At 50.0% G+C, this 21,935-nt stretch overlaps 2 protein-coding genes across 5 annotated transcripts in view; both read right to left on the bottom strand.

Moving 5' to 3' along the window:
* Positions 1–17,619, bottom strand: part of SEPTIN5 (septin 5) — a 43,872-nt gene extending 26,253 nt beyond the window's left edge. The window contains exon 1 of the mRNA XM_075434391.1: positions 17,524–17,619. The gene's annotated coding sequence lies outside the window, so the exon portion shown is untranslated. The remainder of the gene's footprint in view (positions 1–17,523) is intronic.
* Positions 17,620–19,691: 2,072 nt separating this feature from the next.
* The window catches only part of LOC104334825 (septin-2), a 45,494-nt gene continuing 43,250 nt past the window's right edge, over positions 19,692–21,935 (bottom strand). For 3 of the 4 annotated variants that reach the window (XM_075434495.1, XM_075434492.1, XM_075434496.1), the window contains exon 13: positions 19,692–21,126. The gene's annotated coding sequence lies outside the window, so the exon portion shown is untranslated. The remainder of the gene's footprint in view (positions 21,127–21,935) is intronic. The other variant, XM_075434494.1, reaches the window with a different exon arrangement.

Genomic DNA, 21,935 nt, shown 5'->3' with positions numbered 1-21,935 from the left:
TTATCTCCAAGCAAGAGTCTTGATACCACCTGGGATGAGGCCAAGAGAAAAGCAAATTCCTCCAGTGAACTTATCCCCCTTCAGTACTGCCTACCCAGCTACAGGGAGTTTCCTCTGCAGCCGCACAGCCACAGGAACATGAGAAAAGACTGCTTTTATTTTCCCACCCATAGCCTGCCACAGCCCAGCATCTCTTCAGCTTGAGCTTGAGCCAGAAGACAACTAGGCTTAAGGGGAAGTGTCTGGACTCCCCCACACGGCTTGCGAGCTGGCGCTTGGAAGCTGTCCTTACTGGAGCACATGGTAATTTACTGACGTCCAGAGCTGTGCCTGGCAGACCAGCTCCAGCAGGCAGGGTAGAGCTGGGCTTGCTGGACACTGGCAGAGTCCGAGGACTCCAGGCTCCAACTGTGCAAGAGAAAATCTTGGCCATCTCAGAGTAGCAGGTATCAAGGCAGAGAAGGGCCCTTTACCATGTCAGGAAGGAGAATTCTCTGGCAGTTTCCACAAGCAGCATCTGCCTGTGGTCTCCCCCAAGCTCCCCACCACCACGTGGGGCCTGGAGCTGACACCCCAGCTGGCTCCTACCCCCCCTCCAGATCCTCAGCACTCCCACTGACATCTCCACTCCCAGAAAGCAAAGCCTCCAGGAGGGCTCTGACCCCCTTTTGCATGGATCCACAGGGCCCTCAGATACAAAGATCCCAGCAGGGACTCTTCCATCCACGCACAGACCTTCAGCACCTTCCTGCACCATCGCATGACTGCACTGAGGGCGCCTTCCAGCCGGACACAGCTCAGCACCCCACAGAACAGGCCTGAACTTTTCACCAGGAAACTGCTCTGACATGTGCCATTTCCAGTTGTGTTTTGTGGGCTCTGCTCTGTCTTCTTCTCCTTCCTACTTCCCCCCTCCTCTAGCAGGTAGAAAGATGAGAACAGAAAGATAAAAGGCCCCAGAGCCATCCCCAGCTCCCACCCCACTCTCACAGCCTGGCAGTGGGGTGCTGCCCCTCAGCTATGGGTACACCCCCCTCCTCCAGCAGACGTGCAGGACTGGTTCCCAGCGCTGGTGCTGCTCCTCCACCAGCACAAAAGGGGCCACATCACACCCTCTGCCCCCTCCCTGCAGAGAGCTCCCAACAGCTCAGACATGGCCAAGCCATCTCAAATCCTGGTAACTGGGGCGAGATGCCAGGACCTCGCAGGGCTGGAGCTGCATCTCACCAACACCCACGCTCAGGGGGCTGACAGGCTGCAGCACCTCGGGGTGAGATCCCATCCCACCCCACAGCTGCCAAGAGCACTCCGCTGAGTAGGAAGCACAGGGCTCTCCCCTGAGCCCCAGCCCCTCGCCTGCATCGTTCAAAGAGTGGCATAAGCTGTGGCCACGGCTCCAAACGCTGCTCCACCTCAGAGCTGGAGACGGATGAGGTCACCTCCAGTCTGAAATCATTTCCTTTCTCAAGCTGCTCTCAAGACTGTGCCACAAATTAAAAAAAGAGCAGGACGGGTGGGGAGGGAAACCCAAATCAGCAGCGCATGTTCCCTATTAAGAGCTCAACACTTCATTCATCTCTGCCCTCCAGTAAGCTGTCATCCAAACCCTCCACCCTCCCTCCTTCCCCTGCAAGAACAAACCTGGCAGGAACTGCTTTGAGTTAATAGCAGGGTATGATGGCACAAGCTGCATGGGACTATGCTTGACCCCCAGCTCCCCAAATCCGACCCAGGCAAAGCAGTGGAAAGTAATCACAGGTTAGTGCTGTCAGACTAGCTCAGCCATGCCTGGCTCCAACTGCTGGCTGTCAGATGCCTGCCCTGCAGCAGCCCAACCCTTTCTCCTCATGCGCGTAGTGTTGGAAATGGTTTGTACTGGCAACTGATCCTATCCACACAGCACCGAGCACCAACCCCACAATCCTGTGGCCTCTCCAACGCAGCCCCATTCTCCGCTGTCCATGTGGCCACACTGGCCAAGGTGGCAGCAGCATTCTCCCACCTGGATCAGGCAGTACTTAACCCAACACTCAGGGAACCAGGCTGAGCAAGGAGGATGGAAATTCAGCTCACCAGCACAGGGGAGTCCTAAGGAAAAGAGCCTTGCAATGACCACACTTGGCCAGGAGAAACCAGACTGACAGTTTAGTGGCATCGTTTTAAAAGCATATCGACCACAGATGAAGCAGTGTCTCATTCTTGGAAGCACTAAACTGACCGCAGTATCCAACAGAGCCTCAAGTAGTAGCGGCCAAGACACATCACTGTCACACGGTTCCCTCCTACACGGTCACGTTTCTTTTCCCTGTCACCCTAGATTTTGCTCTACACCAGAAAGCACTGAGGTTTTTTTCTTCCAGAATTCCCAGTCTCATTGTAATGGCAGCCATTGGATGGGGCCATTTTGTCAGCAAATGCAGCTGTTGTGACCCATGCGCTGTTTGGACCAATCCAGCTACAGCCCACGCACATGGCCTCAGCCTCACGTGTGCCACCACAGCAGCGACTGGCCAAAGCAATGCTGGGCACGACACCTTCCAGTACCACGGGGCAATGGGAGCTGTTGCAAACGCAATGGATAGAGAAGCAAGAGGCAGAGTACGCTTGCGTGCACAGCCATGGATCACACGCTGCGTATTTCTAGGACTGCCTTCAAGCAGATGGAAGACTGGAACCAGAGAAAGTAAATTCTCCTAAATCCTGGCCCCAGGCACAGATCTGGGCTGTACAGGTTGGTTCCTCTTCAGCACGGACTAGGAATAAAGATGCTGCGGGACAGATGCGTTTCAGTGGAGGAAGCAGCAGGCTGTTCCTACCTGGCTGCATTCCCACTAGCTGCTTTCTGCCAGTTCTGGCTTCACACCTGTAACTTTGTAAGATGCCAGCAGAAGTCATCAACATGGTGAGGACCTGGTGGGGAAGCCAATATCCAACAGACAGGTTGCTGTGTCAGGGAGATGAGGAGCCACAGCCCTCAGGTGGGGCAGTGCCTGCCAGCTCCCAACGGAAGAGCTCCAGCAGCAATGAGCTCAGCAGGGCGTGCTTCACATCCCACCGCCCTGGGAAACACCAACCACCACATGGAACAGGTCTGAAGTTGAACATTTTGGGCTGAGGGGATTCCTGAGGCTCAAACACCTCTGGGAAGCTTAGTTGTGGCGTGATTGACTCACAGAGGAGTGGAGCCACTCCTTCATCAAAGCAGCTGCTGCATATCCCTAAAAATCACGGCCTCCAGACAGAAATGCCTCTAGACAGAGGTGTTATGTCCTGGGCTTCAGTTCTGCCACCGCTAAACAGCATTGGGGAGAACTTCACTACGAACACCTACACCTGCCCTGGCTGGGGCAGTGATGCCTGCCGAGCCTCGAAGGATCCTGCAAGGCATTCGGGAAGGGTTGTGCTCTTCACCCTGCACCCAGACATCCTGGAGAGCTCTCAGACACATTCTGTGTCCCAAAAAAACCCATACCAACACCATTTGTAGGAGACTCCTGCTTGCTATAGGCTTCACACTTCTCCAGTAGTCAGCTGCTCCTCCTGTGCAGGAATGGACAGCCGTTTTGTCCACAAACAACTTTATCGGAATAATCCTGCAAGTGAGGGCAGGCACGCACTAACACTCCCACAGAGTTTTCATCCAGGTTGTTGGTTTTCTGTTTGGTGGTTTGTTTTATTTTAATTTTTAAATTGCTTAATATACAGGTAAAAGCCATTCAGACTGAAAGCAAAGGCTTCACTCAGGGGAGCTTAAGAAGAATCAGACTGTACTGTACTGGAGGAACTCATAGATAAGATACAGGTAAACATACAAAACCACACCCTGTATTTTCCAAAACTATAGGCTGGAAAGATTCACTCAGGGACTGTTGAATATTCTGGACAGCAAGATCTGAAGATAGGAAAGAGATGCTGCGAACTCATTAGTATATTTAAAGAGCAACAGAAAGTAACCAAATTCAAGAGAAAACTCTCTTCCCAGTCAAACCAGGCTCCCTCTACGCAAAGGAATTCCACAGACGTAAGGACATCAGTGCCCTGGCGGAGTTAGAGATGACGAAGGTTGTATTTTCCTTTTCCAGTAATACTTAGATTTAACTCTATAAACTGCTCCCCTGGGAGCAGATCTTATTTCACTGTTTGCGCAAGAGCCTTAAGAGTTGGATTTTAAAGGTGAAAGCACCCACTCCCAAACTGCAGGGAGCCCAGTCAATACAGACATTCTTGCTACAGCAAAACATCTGCTTCATTGCACTTCTCTCAAATTCTTTGCCCTGCCACCCTTGCTGTCCTCGGCACATCTAGCAAGAGCAGGGCACAGGAGGAGTTCAGCCAGGCAAGAATGGCCTCAATTATCAGCACTGCAAAAGGTAAGAGGAGATCTGCAACAGCAAAGCCTCCACGAGTTTTTCATGCTGCGATGAGTCTCGGGGAAGCAGCGACAGGCGCATGGGATGCAGAAGCATCCCACCTCAGGGCAAAGCACTGCCTGGCTCTTCAGCCCCGGATTTGTCATCAGGGAGCGGATTGCAATCAGCTGCCCGCTCCCAGGGAGCGCATCCCCACGTGCAGGGTGCTGAGCCAGAGCACGAAGGCAGTCCCAGCCCCAAAGGGCTTGCGATCAGGAGCGTACAAGAGAACTACGAGGCGCACAGATCAGCCAGAAAGCAGCACAGCTAGTGTGATAAACACTGACTACCCACTAGCTAGCAGCTGCCAAGTACACAGAGGAAGGGTTTAAGCAAGAGTTTGGAGGAGGATATAGAGGACAATTCTCAAAAGAAACAAGGTGGGATGAGATGTTAAAAACACTAATCCACAATGCAGCATCTCTGCCAAAGTACCTAAAAAAAAAAGCAGCACTGTAAAAGTTTCAGTTCCAATAAAGAAACCAAAATGTTAGATGGGTCTATTACTCCTGAGCACAGCCGTGATCCCGTCAAAGCCATTTTCACAGAGCTATGGCTCTTACTGATTTTTTTGAGACAAAGATGAAAGGTCCATTCAGAGCAGCCTGGAACCTACCTCCTGCAGTATTTTCCCAGTTATTTTCCTTTGCTAACCCCTTTCCTGGACCTAATCTGTGAACCACAGCACATGAAAGGCAACTGTAAGCCTGGCACCAGGTGTGCAAATTCCTCCGCAGCAGCCTGCTCATGGGAGATGGCGAGAGCTCTGGCTACACAGCAAATGAAATCAGCTAGAGCCATGGCGGGGGGAGAACAGTGGCAAGGCTGCTCACCAGAGCCAAATTTATAAAAATATAGGAGGTTTCTAGCTCCCCTCAGTTTCAAAGAACTTGGGCATTTTCATCCGTATTTAAAGCAAGCTGGACCTTGGTTTGCATTATTGCAAACTGCCTAAAAAATTTGCCTCTAAAATAACTATATTGTACAATGGCCTTTGTGGAGAAGCTGATGTTTCATCCTATTGTCTTTCATCTCCACACCACCAAGCCAAACCAGAGAAACGTGTCAGCTCCTTGGTTAATCCAGAATATGCTGGCAGTCCCAGAGGCACCGCAAGCAGGATCGCTCCATTCGGGGCAGGGACAGCCCGCAGTTCTGGGCTCGCACAATGCAAAACTGCCGGGCTGTGGCACAGGAGAGGGCTTCACCGACCCCACCACCATGCAAACACCCAATAACCTTGCCGTCGTGCCATGGGGGCCCATTGTGCTTAGCAGCAGGCACAAGAACATCAGAGCCGCTGTTACGATCTTCCCAAAAAGGCACAGGGTTTACAACCCAACTCTGCCATTTTGGCACATTTCTCCAGTGATTATTCAGTACAAAATAATGTGGTCAGACCAGGCAACCCCATTTGACCAGGACAGACCTGGAATACTGATGTTGTCCTGACAAGGTCTCAGAGATCCTATTTTTTAACAGATTTGAGAGCACCATTTTTCCTCTCTCATCAAAAATCACAGCCTTAGGAACAAACCTTAGCACACAACTAGATTGCAGGAGATGGAGAGCAAAGCCCTAAATATTGCATAGTGTCATTAAAGGACACACATTCTAACTCATATTGCTCCAGTCCTCCTAAAAACCTTTCCACTTTCAGATAACAATTTCTCCCCTGAAAAACTGAGTGAGAAAGCAATCACAAAAGGTTAGTGCCCAAGCTGAATAGCTAATGTCACCGCATCAGGGACACAGCCCAATCACACTGACAAACTAGGTTCTCGATAACATCTATTCTTTGCAGACAGCATTGCTGTGATGCTGGTCTTGCTGCTATTTCAATCTTGATTTCCACTACAAAGTTAATCCAGAGTCATCAATACAATCTCTACTTGCCCTGCAGCAAAACTGTTAACAGCAACTCATTAATACAGTCCTGATCTGAAGGAACAGCTAATTGTAAACTCCTAGCTCTTGTGGATTTTTTAATGGTATTGCTGACTTCATTGATTTCTTTCTGGGCTCTGCCTGAAAATAACAAGAGTGGTAAAGTGCACAAGATATAAGATGGGAGATGTTAACGCAGCAGGCACTGGAAGAGCAGAGTTCATGGAAATGTCACCTTTGAAATTATTACAATGGATTTCTGGAAGTCAGAGAAATGAAACTGGACTAAAGAAGATATTAAACAAGACAGAAAGTCATCTGACTGTAAACACCGCGGTTGTTGGACACACAAGGCGCAGCAATACCCAATGTTAGAAAGAACTTGGAAGCAATGGAGTAGAAAAATTGCATTTGCTAGATTGTGCTTTCCTATGAGGCAACCCAAAGAAAATGGAAACAGCCCCACAGGTAAGATGGAAGAGCGAGGCAGCACAAGGAACGCTCAGCTCTGTCAGTAGGTTAGCGGACAGCCAGCACCACAGCAGGCCAAGAGTAGTTTGTCCCTCACAGCCCTCTAATGAGAACGGGGTGTAAAATCAGATGAGATACCCATGGGTAGCTCTTGGGACCTGCAGCACAGCATGAAGCCAAACCTTTCTGTTTCTTTAAGAATCTAAGGCTAACCATCTCCACACAAATCCCAGAACCAATGTACCACGCGGAACGGAGAGGGATTTTCTCGAGCTCTCAGCCTGGGTTCTGGCTTGCCAGGCCAAACAGCAATCTCTTGGGATTTATTTTCTGGGATTTATTCTCTGGTCATGTTTTGCTGTGGGATCTTGCCCCGCTGCCCCTCACAGCCCTGTCTGAAACGTGCCATCCCCTCACAGCCATGCTAAATGCCACACCATACTGGTATACGGCCCTCCTCCAAGTCCCCAACCCAAACAAAAACTGGCTTAACCCAGAGACACGGCCCTGCCCCGATGTGGCCATCCCTGGCAGCTCGCAGTAGCCTCATGTGCCCTCAGACCTCACTAAGTCAAGCTCCTTCCCTTCTTACCTCCAGCCTCAGGGGGATAAGAAGGGAAAGAAAAATCTGTAACGTGAGGATTTCTAACCTCACGTGCCGAGAGACAAGGCAAGGACAGAGGAGGTCTGGTTTTATGTGCACAAAGGGAACATGCTCCCTCACCTGCACACCTCTGGAGCAGACTGTTCCCACTGTACGTGGTCAAATCAACAGCGTCAGGCCAAATTCACGGCGCAGCTTTAAGAAATTTTGATGCAACTCCTTCCTGATGTAATTTTGCCACAAGTGGGGAAATCAGTTTTCTTTTCAGGCTCATTCATAAACCATTGCCTTACAAATACGAAGCAAGACCTGCTTTCCTCCACTGGAGAAAACACATGCTGTCCTATTACCACAGGATGCCAGCCAAGAGGTGGGTGGATGCCCTAATTATATATTTTTTTGAAAAACGAGAAAGAAAAATAGTTATTTGTCATGAAGGGAAAGCCCTAAACCCCTAAGGGACAGGCTCTGGGTGCCCAGTGCACATGGATTCACTGGAGCCACAAATTAGCTCAGTCCTTGGGCATACACAGGGTGTCTGAGGGAGCAAGAGCAGGGGTCTCACCCAGACATTTCCCGGACATCCACTGTCATTAATGTCATGACAGATGGCATCCAAGTCCTCCAAAATGCCCACACCTGTGCCACGAGCTCTACCTCGCAGGGACATGCTTCAGTACCAAACACACCCGAGTGCAAGACACAGCACAGGAACAGCGAAAGTGAAGAAGCATCCACACAGTTTGCAAAGAAACACAAGATGGTTCATTAAGCTTTCAGACTAACAAGCCCCATGATACCCCTCGTTAGCAACCCCATGCGTACCCTGCACTGCTGCTACATGCAGGCAAGCTCTCGTGACACCATCACTTGTTTACCAAGAGAACAATCCTGCCATTGACCGACACCTGCCCATGACAGTGCGACCACAGGAGGAGCAGGGAGATGTTCAGATGACACTGGCCATTCAAACTAGGCAGCGAAATGCCTGGCACTGGCCGGAGCCTCTGAGCAGCTGCTGAGGACTGGCCTCACCACCTCAAACAGAAAGGCTTTCACTGGCATTAATGAGAGCTGCTGAGAATAACGCCATCACACAGCTACGAGATGGCATGCAGCCTTTCTGTTCGAGGACCAGTAGGCTGAACAGAGCAGGCACTGAGGAAGAGGAACGCTGGGCTCCATCCAGTCGCTTTTGGTTTACTTAAATTGCTGTGAAGTCAAATGCTGTGAAACTGTGAGCTGGGTGTGGTGGGGCAGGGCAGATGAGGCTTATTCGAGGGACAAGAGGACACACTCCTGCTGCCCAGTGATGGCCAGGATGATCCCAAACAGATCAGCGTGACAGTGCTGGGGTGTACACAGAAAACATTCCTCTAACTTGCTCGCCTCTGTGGGCCTGTTCTGAGCTTCTGAAGTCTCAGCCCCAGGGCTGCCGTCAAACTGGAGATCCAGAGCGCTTGGCTGCTCAGCGGACCCAGAGTCCTTCCCAGGCATGTGCTTGGGTTAACTGCCTGGAAAAAGCACCAAGTCCTGTTAAATCACTGTCCTCTCCGATATCCACTTCCTTCATAAATACGTGCTCTGCCAAGGGCTCCTTTCAAGGGGAGGAGAGCTCTTCAAAGTAAGCAGACGAACAGTAAAGGTTTTAATCTTGGGAGTGAGACACGAGCAGTTTCCCCTCTGCGTGCTCCAGCTAAGGGCTCCAGAGCACTGCTCCCACTGCGTCGCAGAAACCATCGATGCAGAGTCGGAACTGGAAGCGCAGCCGCCGGGAGACGAGAGGCCATCTCGGACAGCAGCTCTCTCGCTGTCGTGATGACACACTCCTGCTCATCTCGGCACCGTGCAATCACAGCAGCAAGGCTTTGCTGCAGGCCAGCTGCATCACTTGGAGTTTAACCCCCGCTGCCTTGATTCAGCCCACTGCCTACAAAACAGGGCAAATACCAGCTCCTGAAGGCTGTGGTACTTCTTCCTTACTGTCTGATCACAGCTAGCACCAGCTCCTCCGAGCAGCAGGAACCTCTGAGAATCTATAGCATCCTAAAAGCCATAAACCTCCCCGACGTTTTTTATGGCAGGCCTTGGGCAGAGGGAAGTTACCATCGGTCCAGATGGGCATTTCCAATACTGCTTATCTGCATTTCCAGGATTTCACAGCACTTCATACCGAATGCAGAGACTCAAGAGAGCTTTAAACTAAAAAGAAAGCACAGCCAAGGGGACAATGTAGGTAGGACAGCCAGATAGCAGATGCCTTTGTGACTCATATTTCACCTGAATATATAATTAATGTAGCCTGTAATTTATTTGAAAATAAAAGTGGATGTAAGACTGAAGAATCTAAAGAGACTTCATGTGTGTACGTATCGCAGCAAGAATGAGCTCAGTGTGGCAGGCAGGATTAGAGTAGTTCCCACACTGAGGAAATAGCCAGGAGACATTACAAAAGGCTGAAAGCGAAGTGACTTGCCTGGGAAGTGATCTTAAAAATAATTGCAATACAAATGCAAGCAGTAAAAGGCCTGGCCTGGGCTCTCATCTGTGTTCACACAGCTCCAAGCGCCTGGGGTCTGCAAGGAGAAATGCAACACGGCCACTGGAGCCCGACCACATCTGTGCCACCATGGGCTTTGCCTCACAGAAAGCAGAAGGAAGACGTTAAGCCCTTGAAGCCTCTTTTCCCACAAGCTAACTGAGCGGATCTTTTTTCCCCCCTCCCTTGCTTCTGCACTGGGAATGTCCAGGGGTCAGCGGGACGGGCTCGCTCCCCATGGCCAGTCTCCAGGAGCTAGCACTCACGATCCTGCGGTTTATTTGCTCAGCCTGCGCTCCCAGCTCCCGGTTCCCGTGCCAGGAGTCACTCTGGGAGAACGGCACTGGCTGCCCCAGGCAGGGCCAGGCCATCCCAGCTCCAGACACACGCCCTGGACACGCTCGATAACAGGCTTCAGAACAAACAGGGCACTCCCAAAGTTCCCAGGAAGAGCAAAGAGCTGAGCTGAACAAAGCTGACAAGTGAAGGCCCTCAGCTCTCCTGCTCCTCGGCTGCAAGCAGTCGCGCGGCACAGCCACCGCCGCGGCACACGGGGACGGGTCAGCCACCGCACTGCTCTCTCTCCCCATCAGCTAACTTCAGGGTGGCACTTCGGTCTGGCTGTTACTGCTATCAGCCAGTGCCACTGTGCAGAAAAACAGCCCAGATTTAAGAGCAGAGAGCAGAACTGGACTTAACTTCTGTTAAGAGCCTCCCACCTCTGACTGACTGACAACTGCCTTGGCTCAACCCCGTAGAGTCCCGAGCTAGCACGAACCACAGCCTGAGATCCTCCAGCACGCTGCGCTGCTGGGCGTTAGCCCTGAGCCTCCGCTAGGCCTCGCTGCCACAGCATGGCACCAGGCTGATGCAACCCGCAGGCTGCACAGCTGCGTCCAGAGAGGTTTGTATCGTCTCGAGCATCCCCGCATGGCACAGCTACGTCTCTCTTCTAGAGCTGAACTTCAGCCTCAACTTCTCTTTTTTTTTTTTTCTTCTGACTGCAGGAGTGGACAGTTGTACTAAAGTCAGAAAAAACCCCAATTTCCCCCCCTCGCTTGGCATTACACCCTTGCAGATGCTTGTGCAGGGTTTCACTTCCTCTTCCACTCTCAGCCAACACTTAGCCGAGCTTTGCTCATCAGCAAGCCAGCCCCAGCAGCCCTCCAGCACACCCTTCACCCAGCCACGCTCAGCATGTGGCTGCTGTGACACTCCTGGGGGTACGGCCACACGGGCAGGGGCAGGGGGTGCAGACCCAGGGAAGGTACAGCAGTCTAGAGCTGAACGTTAGCAAGCCATCATGGATTTCAATTAATGCACTGGAAAACACACTCACGGAAGAGAGGAATTAGGACTACTAACCCATTCAGCCCTCAATCCAGAAAGGACTGTTACTTGAGTCTCAAGGGACAGAAGACCTCTTCCACTTCCTGCAGCCCAGCCCCTACGGGCAGCACCGCAGATACAAACCGGCCCTCCCGGCACGCACAGTGCCATCTTCCACTGCTCATTTTGAACAACGTTTCTGGGATACCAAGTGGTGGGTGAACAGCAGCACACATACTGACGAGGAGCATGTGTCCTGGGATTTGATCCCAACTTTTCTGATGCACCACTCACAGTTCCAGCTCCTGAACACCCTTGTGGGAACAAGATGACTGCAAACCTCTTCACAGCTCCAGGGACAATTCTCTGGGAGAAAAGGAATGTGTAACAGCAGACAAACATTTTTTCCTGTGCTTGGAGGCTAACCACACTGTAGACGTACACGCATACACACACACAGACAGACAAAATCTGGCCCATATGGGAATTACTCCAGTATGCTATGAAACCTCTCGCATATATTTCACAAAAATCTGAAGACTCACAATGTATTAGAGATGCCACATGTTTCTTTCATGATTATTAGAGGTTTATTCTGTGTGATTTCACTGTCTCAGGGAAATCTCTGCCTTGAGCAAGAAGGGACAAAGTCTTAGTGTTGGTTAGGCAAGAAACCTCTGCAGGTAAGCAAAGAAGATGCCCTCCAGTTCACACTCTGCTATCCAGAAAAAAAGTAACACAGAAGCCACTTGCACTGCAGAGAAACCCTCCTGGCTTAGCCAAGGGAGATCTCAGCAAGAAGTGCTCAAAGTATTGCAGGAGCAGAGGTCTCCAGGCTTGGTTCCAGCACATCCGAGCAGCAGCTGTAGCATGGTGATAGGAGCCACCACTGTGGGCAGTGAGGTGTACTAGAACTGCTAGGGAAACCCTTTGGACTGGATTGGGCAAAGCTCCAAAGACACACAGCAGGGACCCAACCTGGCCTGGCACAGCAAGCAACAAGGTTGTTGAAGGGGGCGTCTCCCCTGGATTTCCAGGATGTCCATTTTATTGGGCATTTAATGAACAGCAACTTAGACTGAAACTGAGCGTGGACAATATAGGCTGTAGAAGACACTAAACTCCACCAGTTGTTTCTCTCTCTAGACTCACCTTTCCTCAACTCTTTCCGGGAACTGTCATAACTCTCTTACATCTATTGCTACAACAAATGAGGAATGGCATCAGTGCAAAGCCAGTGTCATTTTTAAGAGTGCTAAGCAGTTGTAAGAGAATCCTTGACTTTGGAGACGAACAGCATCCAGGGACTGGGTTTCTCCTTCATTCAGATGGCAGCAACATCTTCACCTCTGCAGTTGTGAACTGCCCCAGCAGGCTGCAAGCCGGCAGCTGAGCAAGTGTCACAAGCATCTCTTGGGGTTAAATGAAGGTTTTTCCTACCTTTTTAAGCATCAGCAAGGGTCAGGCCACAACATCTGTCACATGTACACATCTGGCTAACATGCCCAAAACAGCCCTGCACGGTTCACACAAGAGCAGCAGAATTTTGGACTCCTACGCAAGTGGCTGAGCAGTTCGTGGAAATTCAAGGGACAAAAATCCCCGTGCAGGAAACACACACTTCTCCTTTTCATAAACTGCAGACTGCTACTCACACTGTGAGGACTGAACCTCTCCCCTGCCCTGCACTAACGACCATTTTATCCATTTAGAGCATAAATAATTGAAGGGAGACGGCAGCAGGCGGCAGATTCTGCACCCAGCTCTCCAGCAGTTCTGTTTCACCATGCAGCCCATGTGCTGACCTCCTTTTACAGCTCTTTTCCAAAAAGCCAAGCAGACAAAGAAGGGGGAAAAAAAAAAAAAAAAAAAAAAAGAAGTCAAAGTGCCCAGGACGGCCTTTCTTCGCCAGCCCAGAACAGCCCATCTGTGCAACACGGGGGCCTCCTGCAGCAGGACTGCTTAGACAGATGCACAGCAGAAGGACAGGCAGGGCCGAACCTCTTGACCTGCTGCAGTCCCACCCGGCTCCAGACACACTGTTCTGAGCACTGGGCCCTTGCCCGGTTTGGAGGGCAAGAGACCAGCATTGTCTTTTGAAATGGGCCAAAAAAAATTCATGAACCACATAAGGCTTTTCACAGAGAAATAAAAGCTTCCACTCCTATGCTATGTCTGGCCAAGATACACTGGGACATCAGAAAAACAAGCAGAGATGTGCTGCTTTAAGAGTGTTTCCAATATTTACCTCCAGATTCTGCAACTAATTTGCTACTCCCTTTCTGGCAGGCGCCTCTTGGTAGCCAGGATGCAAGATCAGGGTTGGAAAACACAGAGGATGGAAGAAACATTAACACGGGGACTCGAAGAGAAACAGCCTCACCCAGGGCGATCTCTGACACAGCGAGAGACTATCCAGCTGTGGTGAAATATCCCACTCGCCAGCTGCAAACATAATTTTGCTTTCTCCTGACAAAACAAACCTCGCCACAACCACCCGGTCTGAACTGATACAGAGCACAACAGACAGCACAGGAACACAGATCCACACGGCCACTCCCAATGACTCAAGGAATCACAACTATAAAATAATTGGTTTAAAACTGAGAAAATTAAAAAAGAAAGTCAGGGGTACTCTGTTTGCCTTCCAGATTCCATACTTCTCTGCACAAGCATAGGCACAAGAAAGAAGAACTTTCCCCTAGTCACAAGATTACAATAACTGTTAATTTAAGGAAAATAGTTAGATGAAAGATTGGCAATGTTGTGAACGTGAAACGCAGATATGAATCCTCCAAGCTGCTCCAGCACAGACTTCAAGGGGATTCTGTAAAGACCTGGTCTTCATTGTACAATTGTAGAAGGGAACCTCTCACTCACATGATACTTTTCATTGCATATTTCACAAAATTAATCGACTTTCACCACATGGGTATCTACACAGAAATCGCAGGTCACATCGAGGTCATCCTCAACCAGCTCAAGACATGGGAATCCTCCTCTTAATCTGCTCTTGGTCATCAGCAGCTGCCTGCTGGAGTGGTCATCAGCGTGTCAGGGGCAGCACCCAGACATACCGTAGGTACCTCTGCACTATGCAGAGCACAGGCTTTTCAGGGGCCTACACATTTCTTTTAAGTCCATCTGGGCTAATCTCTCCATATGCACAGCAGAGAAAAGGAGAAGGCACACGTTATCAGGGCATTGGGGGATTTCCATCAGCCAGTGTCCTCTGGTAGGCGAGGCTAGGGTTGAAGGTTGACATTAAAATGATGCTCTATGTTGGCACGGTTGCCATTTTGGATGGAAGTGATCTCTGTAATATCTACTGTTCCAGGAAGGATGGAAATCTCTGCTTCTTTCTTTTTTTTCTAAGAAGAAAGCAAAGGAGTGTGAATATATTTTTTTCAGATATAAAACCCAGATTCTCAAAAACTGAGACACAAATGCAATGAATTCAGGAGTTCTCCAGGCCTAGAATCACACTGAAACCATTCCTCCAGCCCAAACAACCTTTCGCACAGCATCTTCTCTATACACAGTACCCCACCGCATGTATCGTTACTAACAAGCAGATCACCTCAAAATATGCCGAAGTAGAAAAAAGGACCAAGCTGAATGCAAAAGGCACAGCCCTGTAATTTCAAACACGCTGAAAGAACTGGATCCACCAGATAATCTCTGCTCCCACACCCAAACAACTTTGCAAGTTGAAGAGGCGGGGAGAGATCAACTTGGGAAGGAGAGGTTCCCATCCTCCTGATTTAAAAAGAAACAAGGACTTCAAAGAGCATTAGAGACACTGGCCTGAGTGAGCAGGAGCCAGCTTCGGAGACACGGCAAGGTAACACCCCAAACAAACACACGCCAACACCACGAACTAGGAGGCACGTTCTGCGGGCGTGTGCCAGGAGACTCCGGTCGAACTAGGTATTTGGGAGGTTTCGCCTGTACTCCTCCCACAGCAACACCTCGGGCTTTAGCAGAGCATCCACCCGCTGCACTTGCCCCATTTGGTTCTCAAGTCAATACTCTCTCGACAAACTGCTAGGTTTCCCTTACATGGGGCCTACTCTTCTGCACATGGGACGTTGGTCATCGCTTCACTTGCCTACCCGGCTTCACCACGAGAATCCCTCAGCTCTCCAGCTGTGCATAAATTCCTAGGAGAGAAACCACCCCTCTTTGAGAGGTGCTGAACTGAGGTATAATGAGACTGAGGAGCTTGGTCTCACCAGGCAACCTGCTGTAGAGCTTCAGACCAGAAACTGGTTCCCCTCAGTCCAGGGTCTTAAACCACAACCCTTTCCCTTGGAAAGCTGGATGCTCTGCACACCGAGACTGGCATCAAACCTCCACTGACTCCAACGGCACACGAGTTTAGTACCAAATGCACCAAAGAAGAGGTCATTCCTTGGAAATCGGAGAGGTGGGGAATCTACCGTTATTTTCTCTTCATAAATGGTAGCAATCAGGAGTCCAACCTACAAATGATTCTATGATTCTGTGATTCTAAATCAGAGTCCCCTGGAGCCAGACACCGCATCAGCCCCGACTACGCTACAACAGAAGATGAATATTAAGATTTTACTGAAGGCTATCCTACTTACATGCAATCTGTTGTACTACACTCTCAGGTGCTCACTTCTTTTCCCAACTATTTGTAAAAAATAATTTTCACAATAAATTTTGAAACAATGGTTCAGGCAAGAATCACAGCTTTAGTAAACCTTTTAAATTGTTTCCTGCTGCCAGACACAAATGGCGTGGAACAAGGGGGCACAGGAAGAAAATCCCTGCTCACAAAGGATGCTCAATAAAGATCATTGCGGGGTTTGTATGTTCACTTTAATTTTAACAGATTGCTTTGTATTCACAGCTTGGTTTCTCTCCGTCCACGAGTAAAATGGCTGGCATAAATTCATAACTGACTGCGCTCTGCCATGCGAGACCCACTCCCCACTCTCAGCGTAGGACCGGCGGATGCGGATGCGCACACCTGCGCTGCTGAGGAAAGACCTCCTTTGCCCCAGCGGAACACGGCGCTCTCCGGCAGACGCGAGCTCCTTGGGGTGCAGACTCCAGCCCACTCTCGCCTATGCAGCGTGACAAGGGCCTTCGGGAACTACGATGCTATCTACAACAGACTGCTCTGATCTCTGCCTCGCTTCTCCCCCTAGGGAATGAGCAGAAAGGAGCCTGATACATAACCTGCTTCCCTCTTTATTTAAAAACAAATGAACTCAAGAACAGCACGTTTTTGGGAGGATCACAAAGCTCCTCTGCAGTTCATAGCTTACACAGAATTTTCTACAATTTCAGAACACATTCTGGAATGTTTCCCTGCAGAAATAAAACAATTAACAGCAATACTCACAAATAACTACAGAATGGTAGCAAAACTCTAAGTAGCTTAGGAAAAATGCACCTGACGACCCCGTTATCCTGTTACCCCTAGATTTACTTTGCTCCTCTCGCCACTGCAATCAGCAGCTCACAAAACCGCACCGGTGTCTTTTCTCAGTGCCCAAGTCCGCGTTACATCGGCAAACACCATCTCCTGCAGCGGCCAGGCGAATGCCCGAGCTGCTACGGCACCAGTTTGGTGTTCTGCGGTCCAGAGAGGCCGTGCAGTACCGCTGTCTGCGCAGGGAAGGTGCTGGCTGCGGAAGGAATCCGAGCCCCAGACAGAGAGCGACGGGACCCAAAGGCAAGCGCAAGCCGGGCTGGGTGGACCCGCTGCGCTGCGCGGCTGGGTGAACCATCGCCTCCATCCCCACCTTCGTGAGACGGAAAAGCTCTTCCCCATGCAGCAGACGTTCCCTTCATCGCGATGACGGGTGCCGAGGGGATGGGGCTGGCGGGACTGCTGACAGCCGAGCTCGGCAGAGGAGCACCCCGCCTCCTGCCAGAGCCCCTAAACCCGCACAGAGAACAAAAACCCCAGCCGCTGCCATCCGACCGCAGCCCCCCAGGACGCAAGGCCCGTCTCCAGCGAGCCGCCTGCTCTGCGGGGCACGGCCGGCTGGGGGGGGGGGGTGAACCGGGGCCGCGCACCCGCGCTGCGGCGGGGAGGCAGCGCGGCGGGGACGCGCTGCTCGCCCCGAAAGGCCCCCGCCAGCCCCGCGCTACCTTCTCCCGCCGACCCCACCCGACGGCACCGAGAAAAAGCGAAGCCCACCCCGAAACGCCCGCTCCCCGAGGAGGGGCCCGCACGGCGAGCCGCGGGCTGAGGCAGCAGGACACCCCCGGCCGCCGCGCCGGCCCCGGCCGGGCCCACCTACCTGCTTCTCCTCTGCGGGGGCGGTCGGCGGGGGCGGGATGCCGGCGGCGGGGAGAGAAAAGAACAGAGAGTGAGGCGTGAGGGACGCGGCGGGACGCGGCGGGGCGGGGCGGCCGCGCGTCCCCGCCGCCTCACCTGCGTTCCCCAGCTTGCTCTTGTACCGCACGCCGGTGCTCATGGTGCCGCCGGGCCCTGCCGCCGCGGAGCCGGCACCGAGCGGCAGCGCTGCGGGAGCGCCAGTGTCTGCGCGGCGGGGCCGCCCTCGCACCGCCCGGAGCCCGCCCCGCCCCGCCCCGCCGGGCCCCGAGCCGGGGAGCGGGGCTGCGACACCGGAGGCCACAGAACGAACGCCGCGGCACGAACCGGGACCGGGCGCCTCACGACCCGCGCTGCGGCCGCGCTCTGCAGAGCAGCCGCGCGCTGCCCGCGGTGCGCTTCAGGGGCGGCACGGAAAAGCCGTCTCCGGTTAAAGCTGCCGCGTCACGCGTCAAGAAAAGGCAGAACTCAAGCGAATTTTAAGCACTGCGCAGTAGCAGCACACGATTTAAGGACAGCTCCGAGGAGCCTCAACGCAGGTCAAGGGGCGAGCGGAGGGGGGCACGAAGCCTCAGGACACCCTGCTCCTTCCCGCAGCGGTCACATCTCCCACGGTGCCAGGACAGGTAAATAGCGAGACTCCAAACTCCTCTGAACAGCGGACAGGACAACCTCGGCTGGGCGATGGCTGCACAAGCGCAAGGACAGTCCCTGGCCTCGGAACAGAGCTGACGCTGATGCCACAGTGCTGACTTCTCAAATCCTTGCCCTCATCACAGCATTTATCTTGCCCTGTCTTCCACCTTCCCATTCAAACCATCCCTCACATCAAAATAAGGAGACGCTTCCAATCCCAGAGACTGGCACTCCCAGACATGCACATTGTAAAACCCAATTAGCTCATCCCGAGTTCACTTTTAGCCATTGATTCGAAGTACCAGAAAAAAAAAATCAGGTAATTTGCTTGTTCTTAAATGCCAGAAAGCCACAGACCATTAGAGACTCTACACCACAAGGAAAGGCACCAACATGCAATCAGCCTCTCACTAGTTTTATAGTCTGCCACAGCATTTTAAATCTAATGAAGACTGAAAGGACTGCAGTCAACCGCTGCTCAACCCTGCTGAACAGTCATTAAAATCGTTACCTGGGGGCACTGCATCTCAGTGCTGGGAAGTGTCAGCCCAGAGAAGGCCGGGATGGAATTCAGAGAACAGTGCTTGTCTTCCATGGCCCTGGCACCATCAACACCGACCGAAGCAGAAGTGCAAGGTCAGAAATTCAGCCAGGGTCCTCTCTCCAGAGATCTTCACTGTAGCAGAGACTTGGCTTCGCAAACATACTTTCCCCCATTAAGTTGTGAAGTGTTTTAACACAACCAAGTTCAAACGTAACTGAAGATTAACAGCAGACAACATCAAAGAAGTGGCAGAAGGCATAAAAATTAAGGCTACGTTGAAAGGAATGCACTTGCGTATGGTATCAGCAGCACTGCAAGCTCTTCTTTGACAATTATTAAAACAGATCTTAGGCTTTGAGCCAAAATGCTCCAGCTGGAATCCACAGGCCCAAAGAAGGCAGAGACTGTCAATCGATAATCGGTATCCGGTAGTAAAAATCTGTTCACTGAGGCTTCCCACATAAGAACTGTGACAGTGACTGTAGGTATCTTGCTTTAAAAAGATGGGGGGGAAGCTCCATTTTTAGTAAAATTAAATACCAGATGCTTTTGAAAGTCTGCTTCCCCATTGTCCTAGTTTGCTTTGAAAGATGAACCTTTCATGTTACCTTTGTTCAGAGAGCTAATCCAGTATGTAACTAATGTATGTGACTAAAGTCTTGGTTCCTCAGGCAGGGTGGAGCTGTCCTGACTTTCATAAACACAAAAGGACAGCACATCATTTCAAGGTTGCAAAATATGATGCAAAATTCTGGAAGAAAAACAAGAAGAAAGGTGCATAGAATGGGGCGCAATTCATGAGCAAGTGTTTACCGTTAGATCTCTCCCCTTGGCCCTCCTGACAGACATCCTTATAATTCAAATCTTCACACAACCTGAAGATCCCGTCTTTGTATGAGCACAAACCCATCAAGCCATTTCTTCTTTCAAATTCATTACAGCAGCCACTGAGATAACAACGTAACGTCCACTTTATGCAGTTCAACTCCAAGCACAAGCCAGATACGCATCCCTGTGATGCAAATCATTCGTTAATCCTGTCCTGATTAAACACTCATTGCTAGACAGCAAAATTAGGGCTAATCATTAAATGACAGACACCCCAATTTAGTACAGAAGACAAAGTGTCTCAATCCCATATTTGCAAAACAGATTACACTTATGCATATATAACACATGCAAGACTGCAAAAGCATGCAGAAGAGAGCATCCAGAAGAGAGCTATGCACTCAGTAATGACATAAAGGAAACTGCAACATTCATGAATTTATAAACTAAGGGGTACGATCAGATTTTCCAAGGTATTTACACACCTAAGAGATGTCAGTAGGTGCCTAATGAACTTTGGGGGGGCAGGGGGGAAGTGGATGCAAAGCCCTGCTACCTAGCTTCCAGTTACAACACATTTAAACTTGTTTTGAAATTAAATCAAAGCAGCTGGTATGTAGACAAACTCCAGAAAACACCTTAATTTCCCAGGGTAACTACCACGATTCCTTTGCATATGCACTGTGCACACCCATTACAACATTTCATAGATTAGCTTAAAAAAGCCAAAATCCAAAGATAACAAAAGCCACCCAACATTCAACATTTTGCATATTCATACAATTTATTACAAAACTTCAATGAAAATTAGTGTTATGGTATATAAAATGTTCAGTACATGCCATCACTCAGCTGACAGATAGAAATGCCTGTGACAGAAGTTCTTGCAATCAATACTGACGACCTGAAGACAAGTCTTCAGAGGCATCCCCAGAAGTTGCTGGCATGCGTAGTGTTTATGGTATGTTAAGGCACGATGATTTAGAAAAGTCAGCTTCTTTGCATCACTGGTGAACCATCAGTGTTTTGTATGTTTTCTCATACACCATACAAATATGAATCACCAGAGATGAAGCTTCAAAACAAACCGAAAGTACAGAGAAAGTTATGAAAAACTGATACGATACACAATGACTTAAAACGGCAAGTGGAAGTTATGATGCTGTGCAAACACACGTACATTTACTGTAAACAGGCCACAAAGTCTTTCAGTATTAATCACGAAATTGCTCAGAATAACCTAGCAGATACACGATTAACTCTTTAAACCCATCACGACGACTAGTCCAAACAGTGTACTCTATCAGTTTTGGTATAAAAGGGTACAGGCAGGATAATAAAACCACATTTATAAGTATGAAAACAGTGTTACCAAAAGAATCAAAAAAGATACAATAGAACTTGATTAACATTGAATATATAAAACAAGCTGGTTTACAACATGATCTTCAGACTTTGTGTTTGTCTTAACGCAGGTCTTGATCTGTGGCATCCAGCTTTTGCTTTTGAACGTTATCATTCAGTCAAAGAAAACTGAGCACCCATCCACGCAGAGAACTGCTGCGGACAAAAGGGGAAAACAAAGAGCATTAGAAAGGACACACTCTCAGCACTGTCCGAGCGTGTGGAGCAGTCTGAGCCCTTCTGAGCAAAGCAGCCTAGTCCAGGGAACAGAGCGTTTCAGTTACTGCATCACAGGGACCTGCATCAGAACTACATCAGCTGAATCAGATGCAGTTTGGGCCCAAATGTCTAATAAGAACACATAAATGAGAATCCATTTTTAGTTACATACTTTCTTAAGCACCCAAGAAAACAAGCACTGTGTTACAGCTCATCTCCACAGTAATGCACACAAGGAACAGGGCTAACAGTAAGCAGCAAGTCTGATGTCATGCACAAACAGCTCTTACGATACTGCTTACATAAAACAGGAAAGCAAACAGATTTTTTTTTTTAAGCATTCATACAGCAGTATTCATATGGCTGAAAGAATGGATACCGGTCTGCAATTTCAACAGTAAAAAACAGCTTAATCTAAACATTCATCTGGACGGAAAAAAGAAATATCCTCAACAACATTGTGTCAAGCCACTTGTACAGTGCGGTGCGACACTCATCCAGACTACGCTCGCTGACTGCGGTGGGAATAAGGAGCAAGGAAAGCTGACAACAGGGCCCTTTGCTCTTTGTTGTTCTCACAGTGGGAATTCTGTTCAATTCACAATTACTTCATATTTTAAGGAGGCCATGACGTCCCATAACAACAAAAACAAGCAAGCCAGCACTAAGGCTTTAAAGCCAGAGTCCATACATTGTTAACCCAATTCAATATTCAAATTAAAAATTAACCTGTTGTACTACATTGC

Source organism: Opisthocomus hoazin, chromosome 13 (assembly GCF_030867145.1).
Source record: "Opisthocomus hoazin isolate bOpiHoa1 chromosome 13, bOpiHoa1.hap1, whole genome shotgun sequence".
Classification (NCBI taxonomy): Eukaryota; Metazoa; Chordata; class Aves; order Opisthocomiformes; family Opisthocomidae; genus Opisthocomus; species Opisthocomus hoazin.
This window is presented reverse-complemented; position numbering and strand designations above follow the sequence as displayed.